Raw genomic sequence first — 10,679 nt, forward strand, 5'->3', positions numbered from 1 at the left:
CAGGGACTCGCCCCCACATCCCTGACCCGCTCACAGGGGCAGGCCCCCTGCAGCCCTGACCCGCTCACAGGGACTGGACCCGCAGCCCTGACCCGCTCACAAGCACTGGCCCATCGCAGCCCCGACCCGCTCACAGGCACTGGCCCCCGCAGCCCTGACCCGCTCACAGGAACTGGCCCCCGCAGCCATGACCTGCTCACAGGGACTGTCCCCCGCAGGCCTCTCCCGGTCACAGCGATTTTCTCCCGCACCCCTGACCCCCTCACAGTTACTGGCCCCCGCAGCCCTGACCCGCTCACAGGGACTGGCCCCCTGCAGTCAGACCCGCTCACATGAACTGGCCCCCGCAGCCCTGTCCCGCTCGCAGTGATTTGCCCCCTGCAGTCCTTTCGCGCTCACAGGGACTGGCCCCCCGCAGCCCTGACCCGCTCACAGGCTCTGGCCCCCGCAGCCCTGACCCGCACACAGGGACTGGGTCCTGCAGCCCTGACCCGCTCACAGCGATTTGCCCCCTGCAGTCCTGTCCCGCTGACAGGGACAGTCCCCCTGCAGTCCTGACCCGCTCACAGGGACTGGCCCCCACAGCCCTTATCCGCTCACAGCGATTTACCCCGCAGTCCTGTCCCGCTGACAGGGACTTGCCCTCGCAGCCCTGACCCGCTCACAGGGGCTCGCCCCCACATCCCTGACCCGCTCACAGGGGCTGGCCCCCTGCAGCCCTGACCCGCTCAGACGGTCTGGACCCGCAGCCCTGACCCGCTCACAAGCACTGGCCCCCGCAGCCCCGACCCTCTCACAGGCACTGGCCCCCGCAGCCATTACCTGCTCACAGGGACTGTCCCCTGCAGCCCTCTCGGTCACAGCGATTTTCCCCCGCAGCCCTGACCCGCTCACAGGCTCTGGCCCCCGCAGTCCTGACCCGCTCGCAGGGACTGGCCCCCACAGCCCTGACCCGCTCACAGGGACTGCCCCCCCGCAGCCCTGACCCGCTCACAGGGACTGGCCCCCGCAGCCCTGTCCCGCTCACAGGGATTGGCCTCCGTAGCCCTGTCCACTCACAGCGGCTGGCCCCCGCAGCCCCGACCCGCTCACAGCAATTTGCCCCCTGCAGTCCTGACCCGCTCAGAGGGACTGGCTCCCAATCCCTGACCCGCTCACAGCGATTTGCCCCCTGCAGTCCTGTCGCGCTCAGTGGTACTGGCCCCCGCAGCCCTCTCCCGCTGACAGGGACTGACCCCCGCAGCCCTCTCCCGCTGACAGGGACTGGCCCCCGCAGACCTGTCCCGCTGACAGGGACTTGCCCCCGCAGCCCTGACCTGCTCACAGCGACTTGCCCCTCCTTCCTGTCCTGCTCACAGGCACTTGTTCCCTCCGTCGTGACCCGCTCACAACGACTTGCCCCCTCTGTCCTGACCCGCTGACAGCGTCTTGCCTCCCATCCCTCTTAGACAGGTCACCCCTTGCTCAGAAACGGTCCCAATTATCCATGAACCGGAAACCCTGCCCCCTGTGCCAGCTCCTTAACCATGCATTCATCTCACCTATCTTTCTATGACTTAGCTCACTAACATGTGGCACTCATGGCAACCCATAAATTATTACCCTCTCGGTCCTGCCTTTCAGCCTCTTTGCTAACTCCTTGCACATAGTCCGCAGGATGTCATCCCTCTTTCGGCCTATGTCATTGGTACCAACGTGCCCCGTGGCCTCTGGCTGCTCACCCTCCCCTTTAAGAATTTGTTGCAACCACTCAGAGATGTCCTTGACCTTGGCACCAGGGAAGCAACACGCGGCCCTTGTGTCTCAAATGTGGCAACAGAATCTATGCCCCCAACGAATGAGTCTCCAACCACGTTCGCTCACTTGGATTTGCCTTACTCTGTCCCACAGCAGGGTGGTTTGTACTATGGACCTGGCTACTGCTGATTATATAACTGACCCAGTTTAGTTTTAGATCAGTGTTAACCTTGGTTTAGTGGATAGCCAAGCACCTCAGTAGTCTACAATACAGGAGAAATACATTATAAGCTGACAGATTCTGTGACAGTCAAGAACAAGCACTGAATTGTTCTGACCTCATTTCCAACACCTGGCCCGTAGCCTTGCATGGCTTGGATTGCACTTGCACATCAAAAAAAAATAAATGTAACGATGATGTGAGGGTAAGGACATGGAATTTTTTTGATATGGTCATATTCTCTCTTGTTGGAGCTGATTGCTGCTTAGCACTTGTATGGTGCAAATGTAACTTATCCTTTATCAGGCCAAGCCTGATCGTTGTCCAAGTCTCACTGTATTTTCTCATCGTTGACTTAATGTTGGTTCGGCCCAACAGTGTTGTACATACCCTGCCTATTCTGAAACTCTACCACTTAATATTAAGTCTAATAAAGACAAGTATCCAATCTGCCTTCCAAACCACTTCAACGACCTGGTCCATTACATTGGGGGATCAACAGGCATGCACATCAAGATCCTGAGATCCCTCTGATCATTGGTGCTTGTGAGGTCCCTATGATTCATCATGGGCTCCAAGATCTGATTGTGCTGTGTCACCTAATCCTTATCCCATTTGTCCTTACATGAAATAATGTTCACAAACGCTTCTCAAAAATTCTTCCCAATCCTACTTTTTGCAATCATGACACAGGTGAGCATAAAACTTGGAACACGACAGCAACAGGAATGTGCCCTTTGGCCCACCATGTTGGGCCAAACATGACAACAAATGAAATAATCCCTTCTGCCTGTCCTTGATCCATAGTCCTCCATTCCTTGCATATTCGTGCACTTAACTAAAAGTCCCTTTTAAATGCTTTCATCGTATCTGCATCCACTACCACCCCGGGCAATGTATTCCACACTTTTAACATGCTCAGTGTGAAATATTTGCCCCTCACATCTCTTTTGAACTTCCCCCCCTCTCAGCTTAAATGCATGCCCCCTAATAGTGGACACTTCAACTCCGGGGGAGAAATTTTCTGACCGTTAGCTGTATTTATGTATCTCCTAATTTTGTAGACTTCTATCAAGCCTGCCCTCAGCTTCTACTGCTCCAGAGAAAACGAAGAGTTTTTCCAGCTTCTCCCTCTCGTTCATACCCTCTATTCCAGTCAGCATGCTGGTAAATCTCTTCTGCACCCTGTCCAAAGCCTGCACGTCCTTAGTGTAATGTGGCGGCCAGAATTGAATGCAATACTCTGTGTGGTCTCACCAAAGTCTTGTAAAGCTGCAATGTGACATCCTGACTCTTGCACTGAGTTCCCCTATGAATAAAGGCAAGCATGCGATATGCCTTCTTGACCACCCTATCTACTTGTGTGGCTACTGTCAGGGAGTTATGGTCTAGGACCCCAAGATCCCTCTGGACATCACTGCTGTTTGGGGTCCTGCCGTTAACTGTGTATCCCTTTCCTTAACACTTGGTCTCCTAAAATGCAACACCTCATGCCTGCCCAGATTAAATTCCATCGGCCATTTCTCCGCTCGTGTTTGCAATTGGTCTGTATCTTGCTGTGTCCTTTGACAACCTTCCATGCTGTCCACAAGTCCACTGGTCCTTATATCATCTGCAAACTTACGAATCCCCCATCTACATTTGCAACCAAGTCATTTACATATATCACAAACAGCAGAAGTCACATCGATGCGGAACACCACTCGTCACTGAGCTGCAGCCAGAAAAACAGCTTTCCACCACTGAGACGGCAAGAACTGTAGATGCTGGAATCAGAGATAACCAAGTGTGGAGCTTGAGGAACGCAGCAGGTCAGGCTGCATCAGAGGAACAGGAAAGCTGACATTGTTGATGCTGCCTGGCCTGCTGTGTTCTCTTTGTTAGCCTTCCACCGCTACCGTCTGCCTTATATGGGCAGGCCAAGTCACCACGGATCTCATGGATCTTAATCTTCTGGATGAGCATACCATGAGGGACCTTGTTGAAAACCTTCGTAAAATCCATGTATATGTTATCAACTGTTCTGCCCTAATTGATCACCCTTGTCACCTCCTTGAAAACTTCAACTGACTTGGTTAGACATAACCTGCCCCGCATAATGCCATGCTGGCTGTCCCTTATTAGCCATACCTTTGAGACATGAGACACTCACCAGTCTGTAGTTTCCTGGAAAGTTCCTGTTTTCCTGCTTGAACAGAGGAACGACTTTATCCACTCACCAGTCTCCGCAACCCCTCCAGTGCCTGGCAAGGATATCAGATCCTGTTGAAAGTGGGGTGTTGATGCATTTGTGTCATGATTGTGTTTTGTTTCAGCCCTAACATTCAAAGCAGTGCAAGAATGTCTTTGTGCAGCAGGCGAGTTGTGATGAGACTGAGCCTTCATACAATTGCAAGATGTTGAAAATTTGCCATTATTTATGAAAACAGTGATAAATTTCCATGATCAACATTTCTGTTACACTGCAATGATTATCCCGTGGCATGTAAAATCAGAAAGATACGATAAAATGAGACTGGGTCATATGCAGGGAGAATGTTTGCCTTTCATGTCTATAGAAGTAGTGAAATATTTCCATGAATCTAAGAGTCACTTTTCCGTTCATTGAAGGACACAATCATCGCCTTGGAAGCTTCATCACGATACTACTTTGCATTTCTGAAGAGGGAAGAAGAAATCAACATGCAAATTCAATTCCATGGTTTTGGAAGTCCCATTGAGAACACGATTCATTTGCGCCGGCACAATGCTCTGACCGAGAAAGAATTGAAGGTGAGTTTGTAGTTTGGAAGATCGCAGCAATTTATGCATCAACTTCTTCATCGATAATGTTCCATTGCTTTCAAACTGCATTTTCCACTCTGCAAGATAATAACTGTTAGAACAAGCAACAGTATCGGTAGATGGTCTATGGGGAATGCAATGTTACAAAACCCAATCCATTCAACCACATATTTCAGATATGTCAACAAATTAAATATTCCAGCACAGGATAAAACAAGGAAGATGAGAGTGAGGAGGCAATAGCTCTGATGACAAAAGAACAGAAATTTATCTTTATCCATTCGAGCAAAAAAGCAGGAACACAAATAAATAATCATCTAACAATGCACGTGTGCAACGGAGGCTACAGGGGGACTAAGAATGCCGAATTGTTGTCATGCGTATTGCTGAAAGGATGATTGAAACAGAATCTGTGGTAAATTTGAAGAAATACAGATGATGCATCTCAGGATGTTGGAGGAAGAACATTTATGGACTGAGGCAAATTGTATTGCCCTTTACAGGAGTTATTAGGTTCATAATGAATTGAAAGACTTCCTTCTGTGCTGAAAGCTTTAGTTTAGTTGCAGCTGGATGACAATTTCTGTTCCTGGTAGTATTTAGCAAACTGTTAAAAGTGAATGTCACTGCACAGAATTCCAAACATGACTCTAATCAGTAGAGAAAATATCCAAGGGGTATGATGAGTTGTATCCTCTCATGTTGAACAATGCAGCTACAGATACAATGGAGGCACTGATGATAATCTTCCAAGAATCCTTAGATTGTGGAAAATTCTCAGAGGATTGAAAGATTGTGAACATAACACCATTATTACAAAGATACTTCGACAAAATAGCAAGCCAGTATTGCCAATTTAGGTCAACCTGGGTAGATGTTCATGCCGGCAATGAAAGATGAAATAACAGGGTACTTAGTGTGCTATAACATCCTACAGAGTTAACATCCTTTTATAAAGGGGAAATAATACTTGACAAACTTGCTACAGTGCTTTGAGAAGGAAACAAACATTACTGATGAAGGACCACCAGTTGATGTAGTACATTGAGATTTCAACAAAGCATTTGATAAGGTACAGCTCATAAGGTGTCTCAAATGAAAAGAGCCCATGTGTTCAAGGGTAGTTTGTTCGGATGGACAGAGGACTGCATCGTAAATAGAAGTAGAGTCGTAGCAGCAGGATGGTAACTGACAAGTCATGTACGGCCACAGAGCGAATGCCGCGGATGCCATACACCTCATGTTGACTGGGTTGATTTCGGAAATGGCGTAGGGGATTGCTATGCTTAGGAAAGTTGGGCAGGCTGGGACTACGTTCATTGGCGTTTATAAGATTGAAAAAATCTTATTTTTTCAACATGTAAGATTCTTAAGAGGCTTGATAGTGTATATCCGTAGAGATTACTCCCATTTGTGAAAGATTTTACGACCAGAGGCCACATTTTCAAATTGGTTGCCTATTAATTCAGGGAAGAATTACTTCTTTCAGGTTGTGGCACTCTATTGAACACTTTAGCCAAGAAGGTTTTCGAGGTAATGCCATTAATCATATGCTAGGCTGTAACGGCCAGGTTAATTTTTAAATCAAGAAACAATGATAATGAGAAAAGGGTCGAGGCCTGAAACGTCAGCTTTTGTGCTCCTGAGATGCTGCTTGGCCTGCTGTGTTCATCCAGCTTCACACTTGGTTATCTTGGATTCTCCAGCATCTGAGCTTCCCATTATCAGTGATAATGAGAAAAGGGTAGTCTTTACAGTGGAAGATACTTCAAGGATCCCCTTATTACTAAAGAATACAGGGAGGAATTAAACACATCACTACCACACCATCACTACCATTAGAGAAGTAGCAGTAGACAATCTAATGGAGTGAAAGCAGATTAGACTCTTTGCCGTGATGGTTGACTTTCTAAGATTCTCAACAATGAGCTTCAGAGTCGGTGTCTGCGTTGATTGTAATTTCCCAAAAAGGTTTAGATTCCAGAGAAGCATCTGAGGGCTGGAAAACTGCCGATGTGACATACCTATTTAAAAAGGAGAGAGGCAAAAAGAAGATAACTACAACCGAAACAACGTAACATCAATTGTTGGAAATATGTGGCAATCAACTATGGAGAAAATAATAGCAGGGCATTTGGAAAATCAGAATCTAATCAAACAGAATCACCATAGATAATGGGAACTGCAGATGCTGGAGAATCCAAGATGACAAAATGTGAGGCTGGATGAACACAGCAGGCCAAGCAGCATCTCAGGAGCACAAAAGCTGACGTTTCGGGCCTAGACCCTTCATCAGAGAGGGGGATGGGGTGAGGGTTCTGGAATAAATAGGGAGAGAGGGGGAGGCGGACTGAAGATGGAGAGAAAAGAAGATAGGTGGAGAGAGTATAGGTGGGGAGGTAGGGAGGGGATAGGTCAGTCCAGGGAAGACGGACAGGTCAAGGAGGTGGGATGAGGTTAGTAGGTAGATGGGGGTGCGGCTAGGGGTGGGAGAAGGGATGGGTGAGAGGAAGAACAGATTAGGGTGGCAGAGACAGGTTGGACTGGTTTTGGGATGCAGTGGGTGAAGGGGAAGAGCTGGGCTGGTTGTGTGGTGCAGTGGGGGGAGGGGACGAATTGGGCTGGTTTAGGGATGTGGTGGGAGAGATTTTGAAACTGGTGAAGTCCACGTTGATACCATTATGCTGCAGGGTTCCCAGGCGGAATATGAGTTGCTGTTCCTGCAACCTTGGGGTGGCATCATTGTGGCACTGCAGGAGGCCCATGATGGCCATGTTATCTAAAGAATGGGAGGGGGAGTGGAAATGGTTTGCGACTGGGAGGTGCAGTTGTTTGTTGCGAACTGAGCGGAGGTGTTCTGCAAAGCGGTCCCCAAGCCTCCGCTTGGTTTCCCCAATGTTGAGGAAACCACACCGGGTACAGTGGATGCAGTATACCACATTGGCAGATGTGCAGATGAACCTCTGCTTAATGTGGAATGTCATCTTGGGGCCTGGGATAGGGGTGAGGGAGGTGGTGTGGGGGCAAGTGTAGCCTTTCCTGCGGTTGCAGGGGAAAGTGTCGGGTGTGGTGGGGTTGGAGGGCAGTGTGGAGCGAACAAGGGAGTCACGGAGAGAGTGGTCTCTCCGGAAAGCAGACAGGGGTGGGGATGGAAAAATGCCTTGGGTGGTGAGGTCGGATTGTAGATGGCGGAAGTGTCAGAGGATGATGCGTTGTATCCGGAGGTTGGTGGGGTGGTGTGTGAGAACGAGGGGGATCCTCTTGGGGCGGTTGTGGTGGGGGCGGGGTGTGAGGGATGTGTTGCGGGAAATATGGGAGATGCGGTCAAGGGCGTTCTCGATCACTGTGGGGGGCAAGTTGCGGTCCTTGAAGAACTTGGACATCTGGGATGTGCGGGAGTGGAATGTCTTATCGTGGGAGCAGAAGCGGCGGAGGCGGAGGAATTGGGAATAGGGGATGGAATTTTTGCAGGATGGTGGGTGGGAGGAGGTGTATTCTGGGTAGCTGTGGGAGTCGGTGGGCTTGAAATGGACATCAGTTACAAGCTGGTTGCCTGAAATGGAGACTGAGAGGTCCAGGAAGGTGAGGGATGTGCTGGAGATGGCCCAGGTGAACTGAAGGTTGGGGTGGAAGGTGTTGGTGAAGTGGATGAACTGTTTGAGCTCCTCTGGGGAGCAAGAGGCGGCACCGATACAGTCATCAATGTACCGGAGGAAGAGGTGGGGTTTGGGGCCTCCAGTGACAGTGCAGCACTCCCTTAATATTGTGAAAGATTTTACGACCAGAGGCCACATTTTCAAATTGGTTGCCAATTAATTTAGGGGAAGAATTACTTCTTTCAGGTTGTAGCAATCTATTGAACACTTTAGCAGAGAAGGTTTTAGAGGTAATGCCATTAATTATATGCTCGGCTGAGATGGCCAGGTTAATTTTTAAATCAAGGAACAACGACAATGAGAAAAGGGTAGCCTTTACAGTGGAAGATACTTCAAGGATCCCCTTATTACTAAAGAATACAGGGAGGAATTAAACACATCACTACCACACCATCACTACCATGAGAGAAGTTGTAGTAGACAATCTAATGGAGTGAAAGCAGATTGGACTCTTCGCCGTGATGGTTGACTTTCTAAGATTCTAAACAATGAGCTTCAGAGTCGGTATATGCATTGACTGTAATTTCCCAAAAAGGTTCAGATTCTCGAGAAGCATCTGAGGGCTGGAAAAATGCTGATGTGATGTCCCTATTTAAAAAGGAGAGAGGCAAAAAGAAGATAACTACAACCGAACCAGTCTAATATTGTTGGAAATGTGTGGCAATCAACTATGAAGAGAATAATAGCAGGACATTTGGAAAATCATAATCTAATCAAACAGAATCACCATAGCCTGATGAAAGAGAAATTATGTCTGGCTAATTTGTTTGGGTTTTTGGAGGAAGTTTTGGGAGGAGAATTAACAGAGGAAAACCAGTAAATGTGTTGTGTTTGGACTTGGAGAAAGCATTGAGAATGTACACAAAAGTAATAAGCTAAGAGCTGAGGTTTTGAATGTAGTATATTGCTATGGATCAGTATGCTTTGCATGTTCTGGAAGAAGAGATCACATCTCGAGTGAAATGCACCAAGTGAATATATATTTTGGGGAACTTGGTGGCAATGCGGTAAGTCAGTGCAGAGTGTAAGAGGTGCCATTTGCTTGCTTTTTTTGCCTGATAGTTCATAAGCATTTTTTTTTGAGACAGGGTGAATTGAAGCCAGAATCAGGGACCGAGAGGGTGAACCAGGTTCATTGGTTGGTGATCGCTACTGGTTTAAGAATCTATTATCGGTAGCTTTCAGATTGAAAGTAAATCGGAGAAATATTTACAGGCTACAAACTAAAAGACCAGAATGTTTTCAAATCAAATTAAGATCGAAGTAATTGAAATGGAGATGCCAGGCCAGATGATGATTTGTACCTACATGACGGGCGAGTGGTCAGGCCCCATACTCCAGCTCAGGGTTGATGAACTGGAATCTCAGTTTTGACCAATCAACAAATCATGTGGGGCAGAGTTACCAGGGAATGCTGTGCTTCAGGAGGCAGTCACACACCTTAGATTAACTAGCTGAAACTCGGTCAGTGGCCAATGACACAGAACAGGGCAGGTGGAAGGATCCAGGATGTAGTGCAGAAGGAACCTTGGCCTTTGATCTTATCGAACAGGTTTGAGATTCTTTCTTCGTGTGTGAATGAGAGTGCAGGGTATAGGGAAGATGAGTAAACTGACTGTAGCACTGTGGTATAGGTGGGACATTCAGGAGGGGATAAAAAGTGAAATGTAGTTATAATCAGAGGTAGTATAGTTAGGGGAATGAACACTGTTCGTTGTGACCAGGATCGAGAGTCTCGAAAGTAGTGTTGCCTGCCTGGTGCCCAGGTTCAGGAGATTCCATCTCGGCTACAAAGGAACTTGAAGTGCGAGGAGTAGAAATCCAGCTATCGTGGTCCACACAGGTACCATTGATATGGAAGAAAGAGGAAAGAGGTTCTCCTGAGGGATTATGAGCACCGAGGTGCTGAGGTGAGAAAGCAGAACCAGAATGGTAATAATCTCTGGATTATTATCTGAGCAATTTGGCACGGTGTGAACATAATTATAGATGTACATTGTTCAAATGGTGGCATGGCAGAAATGTGTTTGAATTCATGGGACATTGGCATCGGTACGGGGAAGGAGGGAGTCGTTCTGGTGTTATAGGCTCGACGAGAATCATATTGGGACAAGTATCCTCGCAAAATACAGAGCTAGGCCTGGGGCTAGGGCGTAAAAATAAAAAGTGTGGAGTGGGTGAGCGCAGTTGCATGGAAAATTGTGGAAAAAGTTAGAAGCTGGTAAGTGCTCAGCAAAGTTTCCAGAGCAAGTAATAGGACAAAAAGTTTGGAAATGGTCAGG

The 10,679-nt window shown here is 48.0% G+C and overlaps 1 long non-coding RNA gene across 1 annotated transcript in view; it reads left to right on the forward strand.

Moving 5' to 3' along the window:
* LOC132207690 (uncharacterized) overlaps positions 1 to 4,723 on the forward strand; it is a 55,094-nt gene extending 50,371 nt beyond the window's left edge. Inside the window, exon 3 of the long non-coding RNA XR_009443707.1 lies at positions 4,568 to 4,723. This is a non-coding gene — a long non-coding RNA (uncharacterized LOC132207690). The remainder of the gene's footprint in view (positions 1 to 4,567) is intronic.
* The last annotated feature ends 5,956 nt before the right edge of the window (positions 4,724 to 10,679 follow it).

Source organism: Stegostoma tigrinum, unplaced genomic scaffold, assembly GCF_030684315.1.
Source record: "Stegostoma tigrinum isolate sSteTig4 unplaced genomic scaffold, sSteTig4.hap1 scaffold_123, whole genome shotgun sequence".
Classification (NCBI taxonomy): Eukaryota; Metazoa; Chordata; class Chondrichthyes; order Orectolobiformes; family Stegostomatidae; genus Stegostoma; species Stegostoma tigrinum.